Genomic DNA, 21,106 nt, shown 5'->3' on the forward strand with positions numbered 1-21,106 from the left:
ACTTTCACTGCCTTGCTGCTGAGCAGAGTAAAGAGCTGGTTGTAGTCAATGGTCCATGCGCAAAAAAAAAAAAACTATTACTGCAGCTGCTAAGAGCAAGAAGAATTTGACCTTAGGAACAAATGAAAAAGTCAACATGCCCTGAGACCAAAAAGACCTAATTCAGCGCAATTTTGTGTATTACTCCCACTATCAGTGCAGGATAAACTAAATCACGGAAAGCACTACGAAACTTAATAAGGGATTACATCAACAGCTGTTAATCCACTTTCTATTGTGGTGTAATTTATAAATGGAGCATTAGGAGCTTAGCCAGATGGCTTAGCTGTCGTTTTCACTCCAAACGGCAAACGTGTCCAGATCTCAAAGTTGTCAGCTCCAGTGGGAATCCTGAGGACAGAGGCCATGCTGAAAATCACACCTGAGTCAACTTGTTGAGCATTGAGAGTTTGCTTCAATTGAGATTAGAATAAATTGCAAAATCTGAATGCACCCATCAAGGTAATAACTGTTACAAACAGAAACGATTACAGTCCAACATGAGAATGGGTCAAGACAGGAGTAGGTGCAAGTGCCCCTGTATTAGCTACCTCATTCTCTATTCTCTAATACAATGTATCAACACATCCATCTCACTATTCAACATACTGATCTAAATAGACCAGAACAACCAGCCTAAACTGCAGCTGCAACACCTGGTGAGAGGTCAAACAGTCCCATGCAGGGATAAAACGCCCTGATATGAGGACGTCTGTCACCTCGTTCAGACTAGAGCCGTACACACAGAGATATTTGACACACTGAGAAACGTCAGCAGGCACAGCTGCTGCCTGTTGACGTTACACTACAAAAAGCAGGAACTGCTGCAACAAATGAGATTATCTCAGTTGAGTTTGTGTGGGCTCCAAGTAAATTTGTACAAAAAAGGAGTGCAGCATTTATCAAAAAGTGGAAATGAAGCATGGCAGCAGTCGCCTGTGCAGCCATGTGCGGCAGACAGCTCTTAAATTCTCAAATCCTGAAGGCCGACAGTGATATATACAGGTGTTTTTCCACTAGAGAGGCGCTGTGACTGACTTTAAGTCGAGCTAAATAGGCTAAGGTGCAAGTGAAAAGACTTAAGATGGAAGTAAAAAAAAAAAAGAGAGTGAGAAACAACAAGCTGACAGTTTCTGAAGAAAGGAACCTTCATAGAAGACAGAGCTGTGTTGCTGTGTCCCGGCACTTGACGTGATTTGTCTTCAATTTGCAGCGTGTACACTTGTTTATAACAATATAAATGATGCTTAATATACCGGCCGTCACGTGACAAAAATCTGGTTCGTTTTCCTGATTATATATTATATATTTGGAGAGAGGGAGTCCTGTCACTCTTTCCTTTGCAGGATAGCTTCCAGCACAGTAAAAAGTCTGGCCAGAAGCAGTTTGCAAGCTTACCACTGACCAAAGCTGTGTCATTTATTCAAGGCTCTCCAAGAAGTGCTCACTATTACACTCCATGTACCTCTGAGTCCTTGACAAAAAAAAAAAGCCCAAAGACGAGGGCGGAGGCGTTTGGTTGACAGACAAAAACTTTCCACTTCAGTCAACACTACATTTCAGGATTTTTTTTCTCCCCCCTCACTTTATTTCCCATCAACTATGAGTGTTACGGCATAAAATAATACTCCAAACAGTGTTGTGCTATTGATGGGATCAACAGGTGCTTTTAAAGCTGGAGCAGTAGCTGAAATTGTGTGTGTTGACGTAGAAAGTCTTACCTCACCAGGGACTGCTTGACTTAACAACGTCTCGCCAACTAGGACAAAAACAGACACAAACACATTATTACTTTCAGCATCCAAGTCCTCCGAGGCTGCCACAGCTAACCAGTGAAACTCAGAGCCGTATTATGTGTCTGGGGTGAACAAATCTGTCACAGTTAGAAGCAGACATATATTTGCTTTAAATATTATTTACGCATTGTACGTTTTTGAAGTCTGTAAGAGGAGGGTATGAAAACCCAAATTAGACAGGAATGAGTGAGGTGAAACCTGAAATGAAAGAAGACGGCTGCCACAATAAGGTCAAATTCATATCTTCAAGAATGAGCCATTTCATTACCCTTTAAAAATGTGTGTGCTCTGTAATTCAACATATTCAATATACTGAGAAAAAACAGTTGATTTGTTGTCATGGTAACAATTATAAGCCTAATGCGACTACACTCTGTGTGCTTCTTTCCGTTATGATTTCAACAGCTTGACCATTATGGGAGGAGCTGCTAACACAGACGACCTGTGGGGTTGTTTGTTATGGGAAATAAACTCATCTTTTCTATCAACTGCTTGACATGGAATTACGTTATTTTTTACATCCTAAGCCAGCAGTCCTATTTCGAGATACAGAAGTCCACACTGCCTTACAAAGGAAATGTTAAATGCCCTTCTACCATAATCATTTTCAGGAGCAAAGACAAAGCAAAAAGACACATTGTTCAAGTGCATTTATTTATATTATGATGTCCCTATAGACATCTCTCATGACTCTTTGAGCTTCTGCCTGTCCGTTCTTGATCACAGCCCTCAGCAGTTCCTCTGTTCTGTACCGGCGGCTGCACACAGCAGCAGCAGGAGGTCTGCCCTTGATAGTCATCTATGTCATCTGCACAAACACCAACTGTGTCAACACCAGGGACCACAGCTCACTGTAGGAGAACACCAGTGCTATTGATAGCATCTGAGATGTGTTATTGCCGAGGGAGCTACGCCTGCATTCCATTGTAATGATAATTGGCTACTGGGAATTTTGGGATCGGCCCAAAATAACACGTCAAAATAATTCCAAATTTACGTCTGAAAGAGTTACGGAACAATGTGGTAAGAGAACAACCTGCACAACCATTGTCGTTAGGGTTTGGTTAATCAAAGTCAGAAGGACTGTTGAGCAACCGCATCAAAAAATCAAAAGCGGCCACACTGGAAGGTGGGATGAAAAGGCAGGAAGACATGATATCACTTCCATATGGGGATACAGTCTCTCCTGGAAGTCATTCATAGTGTTGCACTGGATTGTTCACAAGAAAACTGACAGACATGGTTGTGCAACAAAGAGTGAGAGAAAGAAGTTCAAACAAGCAGCTCTGGCTCCTTTAAAATCATCAACTTCATCTAGTAAAAAGGTTAAAGGCGGATTTTGCTCGAGTTGGTTCAGTCAAAATTATGCAATAAAATGAGTGACAGCGTAACAGCCTTCCACATCTGGGAGTTGCGCGAGAGGTTGTAGAGCACCTGAAACGTGAAAAGCCCAAGATGGCACTGCAGTTGTGGAAACACACTTCTGTCCAGGTTGGCTGAATAAAAAGGAATTGAAACCACCTGCCGAATCTGGCAGGAATGTTTTGTTATTGGAGACGTAGAAATGAATTTTCCTTTCCTCCACAGGTGTGTCTGCAGTCTGCAGCCTTTCACAGCTCAGACCTATCTGGCCATACAACCAGCAGTAAGAAGCCAAGAGATCACTCAGCTCATAGGTGAGTGCCTGACAGAGAAGTCCAGTGATGAAATCTAGCATCAACACAAAGGTAGACTGAAGATCGGCTTGGACATTTACGCACCCACACACAGTTCCTGGTTTCCTGTAACCAGATACAGACTGTGCCTTGATCAAGTTGAGATGGAAAGGCATATGAGCAAGAAACCGCAAACACTGACATTTTAAGTAGGCAGAGAGTGTGTAAAGTGTTGATGAATGATACCTATAAATGAAGTTTAAAAGTTAGTCTGATTTTACAGGAGGTTATGTCTTTCTTATATCAATATCAGTTTGAAAGAAAGAGGCAAATAGCTGCATTTTATTTGAGCGAAATATCCCTAACTAACGAAAGTCAAGTAGATATGCAATCAAGAGCACAGACTATAGTGTCATCACATAAATGACGGTTGCCACATTAACCAATTTTTACAGTTCCACCTTCACTGGGTATTGCCTACACCTTAAAGGGATAGTTCAACATTTTGGCAAATTGGCCTATTGCCATAATCCCTATAGTCATAGCAGTAGGTTCGTTAGCTTTGTTTGTCGGTGCGAGTTAGGCTATTTTTAGAACGGCCGAGCCGAGCCGAGCCGAGCCGAGCCGCGAGCTGCTCAGAGCTACGCTACAGAGGCTCATGGGATTTCTTGGCTTCCCTCATCAAACTCATCAAATACACACTCCAACAACTCCACAACGCTCTGGTGGACAAGTTGTGGCCTGCACATTCACCACGCTATGAGATAATAACAGAACATTATGAGACAGAGTTGTTTTAGAGGGAAATGCAGAGACTGCCTGCTGAAAACCCGCCCTCGACGGGAACGTGCATCAGCGGTTTTGCATGAATTTCCCTCTAAAACAACTCTGTCTGGTAACGTTGTGTTATTATCTCATAGCGTGGTGAATGTGCAGGTCACAACTTGTCCACCAGAGCGTTGTGGAGTTGTTGGATTGTGTATTTGATGAGTTTGATGAGAGAAACCAAGAAATCCCATGAGCCTCCGTAGCGTAGCTCTGAGCAGCTCACGGCTCTGCTCCGCCATTCTAAAAATAGCTTGCACCGACTATTGAAGGTAACGAACCAACTGCTATGACTATAGGGATTATGGCAATGGGCCACTGATCCACTCACTAGCTTTCCACCAATCACCTTAAAAAAACAGTTTTGATGTGGCTAAACTAAAACACAGTGGTGCCACAGACTCTCAAGTCTGAGCCTTGACAGGAGCAAGTGAATGAATGACTGAACACCAATTAAGCCGTTTTCCCACTAAAATTAGCGGGTCGACGCAGGTTTTTTAAACGCAGGTCGACCCGCTAACAATCGGCATTTGGCTCCTTTCCCTTTCCCCCGCTGGGGGATCAGTATCATTTTGTACTTGGCCATACTGTGATTTCCATTACATTGTGATTAACTGTGCAGGATATGGGCCATGGAGTAGAATACTAGTCTGAGTCTGTCAAAATGATATAAGGTGAATTTATAGTCATCTTGGGAAGTCAAAGTAGTTTGAAGCTCTCTAGCCGTGTCGACTTGTGGTCGACCTGCTGCTAGTAACAATGATGCCTCACACTCCAACCAATGAGCAATCAGAACCGCAGCAAGGATCATGTCATTACGACTAACTCAAACATTAGTCTTGTGACCGAGCTTACTGTCCGCAGTAATAATACCTAGAAGCAGAGAAAGTGGAACAATCAGAACAAATTGGGCTTCAAATCATCCACTGAGTCAGGAACCGCACTTGACACTAATCATTTCTTTTCTTTGAGCAAGGTGCAGAGAGACAAGAAAAACCAGCACAGTTACATAAGACCTGTCTCTACTGATGGCTGCCATGGCCTCAGGAGATTTGATGGATGTGACTTTTTCAGCCACACAGTATGACCCCAACTGGCAAATCCAGAAAGATGTACGTTTTTTTTTTTTTTTCGAAATGATTATTTCTACATCACTACCAGGGGTGGTGAGGTGGACACACAACAGCTATTTGTATTGAGATATTACCTAAGCTCTACAAGGCACCACTTTATTATTAAACATAAAAGTTCAGGGAGGTGATAATAAGATTTGACTTTGCTTGTTCCACCACTATTACACAACAAGCCCAACATCTCATGAATCTGATTCTGTCAGAGAAGTTTGGAGAGATGGTGTACGAGCCGTAACGTCCAGTCTGTTTAGCTCTCGTCACTCTGATGGCGTGGCGGCTGGAGATTCACTTAATTCAGAGGTATGAAGGGGACGTTAGATGATCCTTTCAATGCAGCTGAGCTGATTTGTCTATCTTGTGACTTTGAAATTGAATGAGGATAAGTGAGTGAGATGAGACGCAGGGGAAGGCAAATATAGGGAGGCAAAGCTGAGACAGCCGAGGTCAAACCATGAGCCGAGAAGAAAAACACTTAGTTGAGCCTGAAGCAAAAGCAGGAATGTGCTAGAATTTGTTTAGCTTTATATTACAGCCTACGAGCAGATGGCTGATAAGACAGGCTGTCAGGACTGTGCTCGATCAGCTGGAAACATCAGCAGATGACATTTTGCTAAATGTTGCTCGGGTGTGAAAATCAACCCAATTATCCAAATATTCTCCCATGGATGCAGCAGCGTCCCATCATGACAGGTTCAGATAATATCTGCACACGGTGTGATACAAGCCTGCTTTTCATTTTTTTACCACGTACACTGAACTGTAGTTATAGTATGTTAAAGGCAAAGTGACCTGGAGTGCACTCAAATTCAATCAGTTCCAATTTGATCAGAAAATATGTTAAATTTGCTTAACATTCCCTCTTGATGATCCCTTATTGAGTTAAGGGATGAAAGCTGATACTTTTAGTTTTAATATTAAAAAAGGATGTTCCCTGGCAGAAGAGCAGCTGGCAACAAAAAGCTGAGTTTCTACCTGGTAGCAGCAGTTTTTCAGATGGTGTGACTCTGTCTGCGCCGCAGTCCACTGTACACTAAAAGCCCTCTAATCTTACTACTGTTGACTCTGCTTTATTGTGTGTGTGTGTGTGTGTGTGTGTGTGTGTGTGTGTGTGTGTGTGTGTGTGTGTGTGTGTGTGTGTGTGTGTGTGTGTGTGTGTGTGTGTGTGTGTCCACCAGTATGCTACAACTGTCTATACACCAGGTTTTATAACCGAGCATTCTACCTGAATAGACCTAAAAGTCAATAATTATGATATACGGTACATATGAATATATGTAGAAAACTGACGGTGATTGTGTATAAGATACACACACACACACACACGGGTGGACAAGCACAATACAGTCCAGTTCAATAAAGTTGGTCTACAATTGACACAACTATGGAACAATTGTGAAAACACTCACTAAGTTGTGAGGACATGGTGAATTAAATTGCATTATACTGTAGGGAAACAGTTCTTCCCAAGAGAGGTTCACCCACCACCTATTTTTGATATTGCTTGTTTTTTCTCTCTATTAATGAAACTTTAAAGTTTCGGTGAACAGAAAGAAACAAAAAGGTTTTAGCATATTAAAGGTTAATGCAACTGTCTACTGTATACACAGAAATATAAACCTGTGTGCACTGACTGAAATACAAACTTCTATCTGTGATGAAGTTTGTTTTTCCACATTTGCTTTTCTCTTTTCTGGCTTCCTGTCATCATCTTTTCCCCACTTTATCCTACAAACTCACTGTAGACTTTCTCTTCCCTGTGGTTACGTCTCCTCTTCCTCCTTCCTGTGCGTCTAGGTCTTACATCATGTATAAATAATGATTTTAACCCAAACCATTAAAAGTTCTCTTGTACCCAACAAAGAATTAACAGTGTACATTTAATACCTCTCTCATTTTGCAAGGGAAATCCCACCCATGCTCACACATAAAGTCATTTACAGCTCTGCAGCTCCTCTTTATTAGGCGGCAACAGTTGGTATACAGCTTTGGGACATTTGATTTGTGGTGACATAATCCCAAACAAACCAAAAGCAAATATTGCAAATGTCCTATCATAAATATCTTTGTGGGAAACCAACTTTTTCCTCAGGTCCATTAATTTAAACATGCGCAAACATTTCTCAAAGCTGGATCCTGCTTTTTTAGCAGGAGAGAAACTGTTCTGACAATACACACATGGCATGCACCAATACACACTCACAAAGCCCAGACCTCTCAGCAGGAACCTCTCTATCTCACACCAACATGATAATCTGATTTGGATGATTAACTAAGAAACAACTGTTTACCACATGGGCTGCAGAGAAACACAGAGATGACACTGTAACACAAGGGTCACGAGTTAGACATGTGCACAAGCTAATGTAGCGTGTGGGCTGAAGCGTTTTCATCACTATGTAAAATGTTACGATATAACGGAAACTCGTTACAGATTCTTATCACTGATTTAGATTCATAATAGTGCAACAGCTGTGGCTAAGATGTTAACCATCTATGATCTGTTGTTGGTGTGAGATGACACGGTCCTCTGCTGCTCTTTCTCTCAGGTTGATCTGTGTTCAGTTCTGGCAGCGAGCCACTCTCTACAAAGCCTTTCTGGACAGAACATGCAGACAGCTGTATTAACAGGAAAAGAACCTCGCTGAAGGATGAGTTCAGACAGAGTACATGACACCACTAGCCTGGACGCAGCCCCCATTAGGCACTCGGTTTTGTTTTCATTTGTTTTTTATTAATAATAACAACAACTAGAAAATGTGATACACCATTAGTCCCTCCAGGCAGAGCTCAGGGAGGTCAGTGGTCAGTGCTCAGCCGGACGGCAACGCCTCCGTAGCTGGAACACAGTCAGACACAGTTGGGTCAGTGTAGTTGAAGGATACGACAACCAACCATGCTGCCCACAGCAGAGGGAAAGAAAGCTGAAGGAGGAACAATGTAAGATTTTTCCCCCTTTATTTGGTTTAAATGATTAATTTATTGAACAGCTTTGGAGTAATTGCGTTGGTTAAATGACTTGTTACTTGTTATCAGCCTTCCCCTAGCGCCTCTTGGCCCAAAACCAACCTTGCGAGATCAGAGCCTCCGCCCCGGTGTCCCAGCTCTCGTCTCGGCAGCACCACAACACGCGTAATCGCTTGTTTATGACAGATAAGACTACACAAGTATACACACCTTAACCAAATATGATATATAATGTTATCCATCGCTCCACGGGTTGCCTTCTCGATGGTTTCGTTGAAAACAAATGCACATGACCAGGAGAGGGAGGAGGGTTAGAAAAACAGCAAAAAAGTGACTGAACTTGCAGTTCCCCTTTAAATGTTTACCACATACATTACTGCAACTACTGTTAACTATTTCACATTCATGTACAGCCTCCGCATGGAAAGACTAGAAACTGCATTAGACATTATTCTGTGACTGTCTAAATGGCTTTTGTTCAATCCAAGCAACTGAATGAGGCCAATGTTAGTTTTATTCAACCTATAATGTTTCTTTAAACATGGACCATTGGTGTCCAACCCACAACTGGCAGGTCCACTCCAAACACTGTCTGTCTGCAGCCTGTAAACTTGAGACCTGTGCTGCTGGTCCCAGAAATTATGAAATGAAAAATCATTTCATCAATGAAGATCAATGTGAAAATCGTAGGAAGCAGTTGACGAGACTATAGCTTCAAGGCTATGATGAGTCACTCTCATGTAGAACTGTGAGGCCAGACGTGTCTGTACACACATACTGTTTGCTTGTTTTTCTTTTGCTTCCCAAAGATCTGGGTCAGATCCTATTTCCCTATAACCCTGACGTCATTATCCCTGAAAGTTCACCCAAACATGAACCCTATTTAAACCTAACAATCACAACCCGCGATTGTAACGATAACACTAAACCTATAACTGTAGCCTAGAAATAACATAGTATTAACCTTGTCAACAACATTCATTTCCGTGTATTCTATACGTCCTTTAGATGTCGGGGCATTTTGGGAAATAAGCTTTCAGAAATTCAGATGAGATAATTGATAGCAATTTCCTTTCTCCCTCTAGCTTCTTATTTACCCGCCAGACATGACAGAACTTCAAACTATCCCTTTAATGATAACCCAGAGATTCGTGTAAATCCACACACACACACACACACACACAGGTCTGTAAAAATTCAGATGTAGTTGTGATTTAAGTTTGTGGCTGGCTGTAAAATCTGTCCCTCCGCACATTTATCACTATGATGCACATCTATTAGTCTGGCTCAGCTTGGACTCCCACTGCTGTTATGCTACAGTTCTGGCTGTGCCAGGGAAAACAGCACCAGTGTAATTCAGGCTTTTTCGTGGCAGCAGCACTGACTCAACATTGTGTGTTTCTGTACAGGCAGCAATGTTCAAAATCATTGAAGGAGATCTGCAACAACTGATAGTTTCATGCGATTTATAGGCGGTAAAAGTGTCACCGCAGGTACTAAATTAACTCCAGCTCTTTTTCTTCAGCCCATAACACGAAGGTTTTGGACCCGTAAAACCTCTAACACAAATGTGCACCACCTCTTCCCTCTGTTGTCACATCCCAGAGGCCATGAAACAGATTTTTCTGGAGCAAAACAACATCTGAGTTGGACTCACACCAATGACATCATCTTGAGGACACACTCACCACACACCCCCCTTACTCGCAAAAGAGAATGACATCACTCATCGAAGTTGTAAACAATTGTTCTTGAAACACAACACTGTGTCACTGGCCCACAAAGGCCAGAAACACACCATGTGGGGATATCACATGGCCTTGTGCTACGTGCCGTGTTTGTCTAACCTCCCACTCAGTCAATCAGTGACCGTCCTGGAAGGACAGAACAAAAGATCCTATCCAGTGATTTCCTTTGCCGAGGTGAAGGAAATGCTGCTTTCCCATACGTCCCATCCTGCGACATGAGCCCGAGACATGTGACACCACACACACACACACACACACACACACACACACACACACACACACACACACACACATCTGACAGGGGTATCTCTCCCTGACTCGGACCAGATACATCCTCAATGGAAACTGTGTGTGTGTGTGTGTGTGTGTGTGTGTGTGTGTGTGTGTGTGTGTGTGTGTGTGTGTGTGTGTGTGTGTGTGTGTGTGTGTGTGTGTAGGCGTCCATCCATCCGGAGGGGGAACTGATAAGGCGTAAAGTGCATTTGTCATGAGAATCTGTTTGTTGGCTTGAAGGAAAAAACTTATCAAATTATAGAAGCAGCCACCGTCACTACAACGGGAGCTCCCTTCAAAATAAAAGATTAAAAATGTTTGTGTTTTTTTTCTCTACATTTGTAAGATGCAATGGCATAAAAATAGTCATAAGCAAATATCTGTCAAATCAATCTGATATCCAGACTCACATTTACATTTCATATTAACAACAAGTAAAACCTATGAGTTTTTAGATAAATTAAATGTAATCTTATCTTACTTCAGAGAGATGAAAAATAAATCAATTTTTCTGTCGGCAAATCTAACAAACTTCAAGCCACAAAAAGCTATTTTCTTACAGGATCTTTCAGGGTAAGTTCTTTCTTTTGTGTTGCCATCAGAAATCACAGGACGTAACGCAACATCGCCCCTTAAGTAAGTGAATTCACAAGGTGCCTGTCTAACGATCTTTTTTTTTTTTCAATTTTATTTCAGCTCAGCCTCAGCAGCTTCTCCTTTATGACTTAGATGCTAATGACGATGATTGACAGCCGGTGGGAGCAGAGACAGATGGAGAAGGCTCAGTGGTGCAACACGACACACACACACACACACACACACACACACTAGGAATTTCATGGGTGAAGCATCTCAGAGTCTTGTTTCAATAGTCTTTTCATATCTTCAGTTCAAAACAAACAATGACGAAGTCACGCAGTAATACTAGGGCTTACAAAAACGTTAGACCACTGTCCTGTGTCAATATGCAAACAAAGAAAAGCACCAACAGATTGTCTCACTATTGGGAGAGCAACATTTACACTGTTCATTAAAAGAAACACCAAACAGGAACTTGCTTGGTTGCTCATCTACATATTAGCACTACAAACACACAAACACAAACCAGCTTGCTGCAGTGCGCACACAGCCGGACTTACAGGCTGCTCTGTGATGCCCGGGGGGCTCCTGAACACAACACAACATGCATCACTATAATGACACGCATCAGCCCTGCAGCAGAGGAGAAGCACGGCAATGTCAACCACAGCCACATATACTCTGTATACTCCTCTACATACAGTGGGCAGCTCTGTCTTGCAGAAACATTGACCTGAATACGCATCTAAAGGGGGATAAATGTCTCTGAGGTTAAACAGTGCACTGTTTTACATCCTTCACAGTATGGGAGAGATAAATTATTAAGGACAACAGGTGTACCTCTTATGGTGTAGCCCATGATTTGTGAATGAGAAGAGAGGTGATAATCATTCAGGGCAGACCATGAGCTGCCAGGAGTCCATTAAAGTCTCTGTTAATTTAGCGTTTTAATAGTGTTCAATTAGTGTGAACGGTATCCTCGGGAGCTACATGCTCTGTAGGAAAATGCAGCTACAGGTAATGTTAACATTTACAAGCTTGATTGTCTTGTTCTTGTAATTTTTATAACATCACGTCATACATTAGCCCAGATTCACAAAAAACAGGGCGGCGCTCCTGCTTGTCCCTTCTAATAATCACTCTGTACTATTGTAATCTGATTTATTCATACTCCATGCAGCTACAATGCACATATGGAGCACATTTAAGATAAGCATGCGGCGGAAAGCAGAGTTTGACTTTCTCTCACTGCCAGCGCTGACCACACCCAACAATGCTTGCAGCGTGTGTGGTCATGCCCTGAAGAACTGTGTAGCTACATCACTTGTGCAATGTTTGCTGCAGGTCGGAAAAAAAACAAAACTGTCAGTTGCTCTTTAGAAATCACTCATGTGCATTATTATAACTCACTTTAATTTATTCTGGAAAACAACACCAACATGTTTTCTAATGAATCCAGCAGAGATGCAGCGACTGATTGATCAATTCATCTACAACATGATTGTTTTTGATCATTTGTTGGTGTCAGCTTTTCAAACGTGATGATTTGATGCTTTTCTGAACTGAAAATATTTTAACTTACATTTGATGATGTCACCTTGGGCTGCAGTTAATAATGACAATGTTTCCCTGCTACAGACTTTTCACAGGGAAAAAAAAAAAATCAGGAACCAAGAAAATAACAGCCGGATAATTTAAGATTGAGGAAAAGTTGTTAGTTGCAGCCCATAGGACGCTGAAAACGAATGGTGGATTCTTGGATGCATCGTGTATGGTAGTGGTATGCGAGGAGGAGAGGTCACAGGAGCAAATTTAACTCGGTAAGCAAGGGCAACACAACTATTTTTGACCCAGTCGGGGAGAGAAACAAACAAACCGTGCATTAGCACGCAGGTGGTCCCATGGATCTGATGTCTCCACACACATATCTCACATGCCACCGCCAACACCATTTAGCCACGTACTGTACTGTACCTTTAAATGCACCCCATCACTTAACCAGCTCTGTCAACAACAAACATGCAAACACACACGCGCACACACACACACACTATGCCATCCATGTCTTGCCACCAACCATCACGCCACACATCCAGATAAAGCCCACTATACCAATCGAAAACCATGACTAAGGAAAAACAAAAAAACTGCCAAAACGCAACAATACAAGGCCACACTCGGCAGTGCTGACACAGCGTTTTAGCTCAGCGGCACCGAGTATGAGTATCATCGTTTAGTACACAAGCTGACCCAGTTAGAGAGCAACACAACACACAGCACAGTACATACCCACACCAGCACCAGGACTCTGCAGCCAACCGAGCTCAACGCTGCCAACTGTGATTTGTCACTGGGTGTGTGATGTGACAATACCATGATGTGTGTGTGTGTGTGTGTGTGTGTGTGTGTGTGTGTGTGTGTGTGTGTGTGTGTGTGTGTGTGTGTGTGTGTGTGTGTGTGTGTGTGTGTGTGTGTGTGTGTGTGTGTGTGTGTGTGTGTGTGGTTTGTGTGTGTGTCCACAAACAGGAACCGAGGCATGGGTGTGCCTGCTAAAACAGTGGCAGATGATGTGTAATGTAGATGTTGGGTCAGAGAGGCAATAAAGCGTGTTTCCTGGACACAGGAGGCCGGCAAGAGTTCATATATATTCACATACACACTGTAAACTCACTGCAACTCTTTTATCCCATCCTCTATCAGGCTTCTGAATAAGATTGTCATGCGTAGGTAGGTTAGTTTGGTTCTTTTCTCCTTTTTATTTTTTTACTTGCTTAAGTGTATGTGTGTGTGCGTGTAGGGGCACACCATATCTTTGGCTTATTTCCCCTGGCTTTTAAATGTTGAATGTCAATTTGAATGTGTTGCTGAGACTCTTTTCACGTCATGCTGGTTGTGGTATTGTATTGTCCTTTGTTTATTTATGTATTTATTCACCATGGCTAGGTGCAACTGCAAACTGAATTGCCCATTGGGATCAATAAAGTTTTCTCTATCTCTATCTATCTAAACCCAACACTGAAAACATGACTAAACGTATATGAAGTAGAGCTGCAATAAGGCGATCAAAATTAAAAAAAAAAAAAAAAAAAAAACTATTTTGTCATTGTAATTTTTTTGTCATTGCACACAGTGATGATTAAAATGTAACTGCTTTTGTTGTGCCTGTGTTAATCTCAACATGCAGATAAAACAAGACATTTATCACTATTTTCTAATGTTTTATGCATCAAATAATTAATCAAGAAAAAAATCTGCAGATTGGTCTTCTCTGCCTCTAATTTCACACCTCAAATAGTTCAAATTGAAGCCTGCTCATTCAAATGCTGTGATGTAAACTGATGCCATGTTGGGTAACACCAAAATTGCCCAGCTGGTGGTTAACCAACTGAGAAAGTAATAGGCGCAACAAGTTCTTCCACATTTTATTTTCATCACCCAGAATGCTTTTCACCAGCACAGCTCCAACACTGACACATTGAATGACTTTAAACCGCAGTGAGTGTCCCATTTGAAAATACACCATACAACAACAACGACAAACTAGTGTGACGATAAATTCAGGTAGGGTGATACATGCTTCAGTACAATGATGACAAAACAAAGGGCGCACTCAGGGTGAACAAAGCACAACATCTGAGCTGCGTGTGTGTGTTTCTATGTCCATGTGCATGTATAGAAGAGTTATGTTGTTGTGCAGCAGGACTTTTATAGCAGGGTGATAAAACTGCAGAGCAACATGGCTCAGTCCGTTAGAGCAGAGGAACAAACACACACATGCAAGCTGAGCTTTCCATCACACTCAGAAATAGTGACAGTGCATCCTTGCCAGCTCCCCAAACAGCGAGGGGATCAACACCCAATTTGAAGGCATCCATAGACGCGACTCACGTGGCCGGACACGCACGCACACTCAGCTATAAATGAACCTCACATGAACACACTGTGGGGAATGGATTCACATCATGGGATAATGAAGACAAGCTTCAATGGCTCACTGTACAGGACGGGACAGTGGTTTTCCTTTTGCCAGTAAAATATGAGAAATGACAGTCTGTCTGTTAATTGAGAGGATGAGCTGACCTGGAAGAATTCTAATCTAATCTCCATATTAACACAGACCCTGAGGGGCACAGTAATGAGAAGGCAACCCCCCCCCCCCCCCTCACCCCCCTTCATCCACAAACAGTGGCTGCACACTCACTCTCATGACTGGCAAGCAGCCCAGGCAAAGCAGCACACCAAGTCAGTGCCATTCTCTGCTCACAATGGCAGCATTTTATCTGTCTTCAAAAGTAAAATCAACAATAAAGATTGATGATTGAATAAGGATTTGAGGCCGCACAGACCGAACCTTGCTACTAGGACAGAATTTACAGATTGTTCTGTTTCTAATCGTCATATAGGCTACATGTCCAAAACACCAAATCACTGGCATTTCCATGACTTTCAGCTCACATCTTCTCCACAGGGTCATAAGATGAGTGACTGAATAACAATTGTCTGCTTTTAGACGGTATACAAGATATTCATTCTCATCGTTCACGAGCACTCCAGATAATTACAAGCCTGTCTCGACATTCCCAAGTCAAATCCGAACTTTCGCGATCTGGAACGTCTGAGCCCTCAGAGAGACACTTTAATAAGGTGACAACCACAGGGATCAAAAGAGCTGCTGTCTGCCTCAAAAGCTCATTTGGCCCCAAAAACTTGGCATCGCTCCTTCTCCCATGGTCAGAGGCTGACCCCGTTGCCATGGTAACCCCACTCTAATATCTATGCAAACGCCTTCTCGCTGCATGGGAAGACCCACTGCCGTCCGGCCGGGGCTCCACCCCCCCACCACCCTCACAAACAGAGAAAGTCCTGTGCAAACACCAACATACTGTAATATGAACGCAGAGCAAAACAAACACGTTCATATATCAACACACACACACACACGCACATCCAAAGTGATGGCATATGGACGTACGCACTTTCTCCAAGCAGGACAGAAGTCAGCTGTGCTCCGCGTCGGGCCGGATGCTTTCTGTAATACATCCACCCACAAGTGTATAATAAGGTTATTCTAACCCCACCCCGCTGGGACCTCTGGCTCTGGCAGCCAAACAATCCTGGAATCTAAACACTCAGCCCACACATGCATCACATCAAACAGCAGCCTGACTGTGGATGCACAATAGCATGAAATGAGAGATTGTTCAGCTTTGTCTGAGTTCGTCAGCCGGAGGAATCAGAGCATGAAAAAAAAAAAAATCTCTGAGGATGAACTTCAGCAGAGCAGCTCTATGACACAACAGGTAAATAGCAACCACAACAAATGATCTCAATGAGGTGCTGACTGAGTGAGTTTGACTGTAGTGAACATTGTTTCTCCACTCTGTTGTGTTGACCAAAAGCGAGTCATTCTGACAGTGTTGACCTCTGATAGAGCGGTGAGTATATAATCGCTGTGTTGCACCGTGTCGCACTTTAACTTCACTTCGTGTCTTGGAGTGTAAACTCTTCCATAAAAGAGGAATGTGTTTTGGCAGCGATGAGGCAGGACAGAGGTCAGAGAGTCAACAACACAATGGTTGATTCATACTATTTCCTTGTTGTGTTTTTGATGTGATATCCCCAATTTATATCTTATCATATTTTAGCAACACAAAAACCTAGAAACAGGGGATAACTCGAGTCGTGGCCTAACTCCACTCAAAGGTCAAGAGTGGCTTCACCATAACTCTGTATATCAGTCTTCATGTACAGCTCTCAGTAGGAAAGTGACTAAGAGTCCAACTGTATGTATATATGGTTGTGTAGTAACATGGTAAATAAAGTTATAGCCTACATATCTGACATTTTTTCATGAAACAAACACACAAGCTCAACCACTCAGGCATGGAGTTATAATCTTGTCCAGCTCGGGAGGCTGCAGCCCTGTCTGACCAAACCCAGAGCTACACGCTGAAACAAGCCAAATGAATGACAGATGAAGTCAAAACCCAGGGAGAGACAAGTCAAATCCAGCATAATAAGATGAAGCTTGGGTGCGCGCAAACACACATCTCCTAACAAAGGAAAAACATTGGAATCCAAGACTCAATCAATTTGCAGTGTGCAGGGAGAGCGGAGCCACATGTTTTTGATAAGTTCTGTAGCAGAGCAGGGTGAGGTAATGATGAAGTCATCTCTGTCCTCTGGACAGGTTCAACTTCACTGGGCCGTGTGCATTTTTAAATGGCTTCAGGCTCGCCGACACACACACATGCATTTCCATACTTTTTGGTGCGCTATAAAAAAACACTGGAAAAGAATCTTAACTTTTGCTAACAAGACCCGAAAAGTGAAGTGAAGGAGCAGCGACTTGTGATGGAGCTACCTCATCTTCTACCTGTAGATCTGAGCTCCTTTCATCAAAGAAAAACTCAAACGCTCAAATACTTTCCTCCTCGATACCCCTCCCCTCCTTTTTCAGCTCCGTACAACATTCCCAGGCAATCAAGTCTTACTATGGACACGGGTCATTAACAGTCGGCACAGACTGCATCCACTCAACTGGTCACTGCCTCTATGTTATTAGTCAGTTCATCTGTAACCCTTTCTACAAAGACATCGCACTACATCGCCTTGGCTTGTTTGCGCTGAGCCCAACAAAGTCGGTGGAATGCCAGCTGAGTGCGTGATTTACGATAACACGCCGGCGTTCCACGATCAGAGGCGTGAAGTGTCCTCATGTGTCCTTCCATGCCAGCTCTCCCTTTTACACAGGGCGTTGATTCAGCTCAGATGACCTCCACACTGCCGACATAAAGGCAGAACAACAATGCCCACCCATTCCGTGTTGGTACCATTTATACGGGACAGCGAGGTGGATTAAAGGCACAACAGTGAACAGGCAGGGTTCAATAGACTCTCAGTCCATTCCCAAACCACCGAGGACACTGTACTTCCTGTGTCTCTGCATGGATCTACAATTTCACTGAGCTCCACCAGGACTTGAGTTATTATAAAACCATTTATTAAACAAGAGAAAATAAACATGAATCAGACAGAAAGACCCCAGCAGATGTGTTGGAACAAAAGATTCCCCTCCACTCACCCTCCATTTCCATGTTATGCTGTGAGCAATGTAAAGGTCAACTCTAAAAGCCTGTTACAAATACAAACAGCCTTAGAGAATACAAAATGCAGATTGCATTATAATGAAACAGCTGCACGGCTCTGACGCACATTTGACTGTTCTAAATAAATACAAATGTCCAAGTAGCACAAATAAATTATTACAACACAATGTATTGAAATCACTGTATCAAACACACTTTTCATTTACCAGTGGTGATGCCTCATCATCAAAAGCAGATGCGTGGAGCAGATTTGTACTGATGGTATTTAAACCCATGAGAGCAGGACAACAAAGCTGTATGAACTGAGATTATCATCAATTATTGGATAAAATGACTAGTTTTAGATCGTTTTTTATCAGTTTGTGTTTGTTTGGTTTGATTCAAGTTTTCAAATTGGAATATGTTTTAGCTTCAAAACACTGGTGATATTCACTCCTCTTCCTCATGGCTAAAAGAACCAGAAACCTCTCTGTGCCATGCCCCTCGAGCCCTTAGCAACTGCAATATTCATGGAGGCCTTATGAAACACTTGGAGCAAAACGAGGACGAAAATGGAGTGTTCATCAAAGAGGATGTGCGGAGGTGGAGGAAAACGGAGTAGCCTATGTTTGCATTTTTCTATCTATTCCATCATTAGCTCTGGGTTAAATGTCGCACATTATAGACAGTCTCGGAGGGGTTTGTGGATTAGGGCCCCCTTCTCTCTCAGAAAATCAGAGAACAGTACATTTTTAGGTCCATATGGCGAACATTCACAGTTTTTCACAGAGCTCTGCAGAACAAAAAAAGGAAGTAGGAAAAAAAAGAGAAACAGATGAAAAATAAGTAAGTCAGAGTGCAGAGCTTTTGGAGGCAATTATCATATTTGTCTGGGCCAGGCTTTGGTGTGGAAATGTATATCCTGAGAGAGTCATTACAGGCTGTGAACTATCCAAGAGCTAGAGGTGCCGAGGACGTTCTCGCAGGTAACATGCAATGCGAGGGAAGAAAGGGGAGACCCTCCCTCCCTTTAGTGTCTGACTGCGAGGCGTTTGATTTGTAGAACATGAAGAAAAAATGTTGGGAAAAAAAAAATAGGGAGAAGGCGGGAAGCTGTAGAGAAGCAAGAGGAAGCAGCAAGTTGTTGGCCAGTTAACAGCTAAGGTTTTCCTCAGGGCAGAGCAGTTTACACGCACTGTGGGACGCTCTGTTACTATGAATAAACCTGCTAACAAAACTACTTTAACCTGTATGATGACAACAGTGTGTAACCAGGCTCAGGTTACACCTAATGTCCACACATAGGAACCAATTAATTTCTGAACAACTGCCAATAAACTCTACAATAGCTACAGGTATACTAAAGTAAGTGTTATGGATGGTTTTGCCCAAGAAAAACTAACTGCTCCCTGATTTGAGAAAAACATATGGATCTGAGATGATGGATGCCCTCATATGAAAATTGCACACATGGCCTTTTACTGTAATAAAAAAGCTTGTTTTTCTGTCCTATTGCTGTAGCCTATTTCATTGAAATGTGTGACAAATGTATTGCCTCCTCAGCCTGAACACCGCAGGGCAGCAAAGAAGATTAAGCTTTAACATACTGTAAATTAGGCTACAACACAACTGTCCGACTCCCCACTTAATATGATTGTGGCCTCACCTTCAACCCCCCTCAATGAAAAGACAACAGCAACACCTTTGTTAGTAAGAAAGCTTTGACATTAGGCTACATATAAAAATGTGACAGGACAGCTATTGTGATTAAGCCGTCTCCTCTTGAATGAGAAAGTATGACCCTAAATGACCACATAGAAGAGCAAGAAGTGATACAGCAGTGTAGACGAATGATAAGTTTAGCTAGGCTACTATAAGTGTCAGTGAAGATGCTGTAGTCACAGTCTCTATACGTAAGTATATTAGAGACACAACACATACACGAGTTGGCATGTTATGTGACCCACCCACGGTGCAGATTTATTATGAGGAGAGTCATCAGATACCTGTTATGAGGAGCCGACAGCCGACCTGTACACACACACACACACACACAGACGCACGCACGCAGGCATGTGAGTGTCCCCGGACCTTTTCTCTCTGTTTGAATCCAGTGGTTCCGTTCCGGGAGCACTGTCACTGATGTTCAGTCAGCACGCTGCGGTGTGACGCTGCGGTGTGCTCAGCTCGCTGCACACATGCTGTGTAGTGTGTGTATGGTATGAATCTACTGAGCCGGCTGAGGCGGAAACTGCGTCTCACAATGTGGCAGGAAGCGAGGTCCCGTTCACTGACACTCGAGGCGCATTTTTTCGCAAATCCCTCGCTTTAAACAGACCACACGTGATTCAGGCTGGCTGCGTTCATGTTTATTATTTATGTTTGTCCTAATTCGTGCTAAAGCAGCATAGCACGTGGTGAGCCATGGCGTGGTGTAGTTTTATAATACATATTTTACAGCAACATGAACATGTAGGCTAATAGCTAGGCCTAGCCTATTATAAATAAATAATAAAGCAGGATATAGTTTTGGCATTGTTGTTTTGGATTGGGCATATTCTGTGTATTTTAGTTATTATTCACAGGTAGCCTACTGTATGCAAACATAGAGGTTATGACTGAAAAAACAGCCACAACCACACATCCTAATGTTCTTAATAATTAATATAACATTTTAATTTTTCTGTGGTAGTTAGCCTATATGGTCATGTTAAATGTAACATTATGTGCAAACAAATAAACTCAACCTAGGCCTAAATGTACCATCATGGAAATCTCAACTATGACTATAGCTGCTGCTCTGCCTCCATCTGCTGGCTGTGAAGGTGTTGGTGTAAGGATTATTTTTTTCTTTGCTGAATGATTTCATTGAGGTAGCCTATGTCATGGTTCTTGTAAGGACTTGACTGGTGGTATAGCGACATTTAGCTACCTTGTATGGACAAGCAAATAGGCTATGTTGAATAGAACATTTTGTATGTGCTCATCATCTGTCAAGACAACACT

General features: G+C 42.6%; 1 protein-coding gene across 1 annotated transcript in view; it reads right to left on the minus strand.

Moving 5' to 3' along the window:
- The window catches only part of add3a (adducin 3 (gamma) a), a 101,248-nt gene extending 81,065 nt beyond the window's left edge, over positions 1 to 20,183 (minus strand). Inside the window, exons 1-2 of the mRNA XM_083980693.1 lie at positions 20,107 to 20,183; positions 1,761 to 1,798 (exon numbers count right to left, since the gene is read on the minus strand). The gene's annotated coding sequence lies outside the window, so the exon portion shown is untranslated. The remainder of the gene's footprint in view (positions 1 to 1,760; positions 1,799 to 20,106) is intronic.
- Positions 20,184 to 21,106: the final 923 nt, after the last annotated feature.

Source organism: Trachurus trachurus (genome assembly GCF_905171665.1).
Source record: "Trachurus trachurus genome assembly, chromosome: 1".
In the NCBI taxonomy this organism is placed as follows: Eukaryota; Metazoa; Chordata; class Actinopteri; order Carangiformes; family Carangidae; genus Trachurus; species Trachurus trachurus.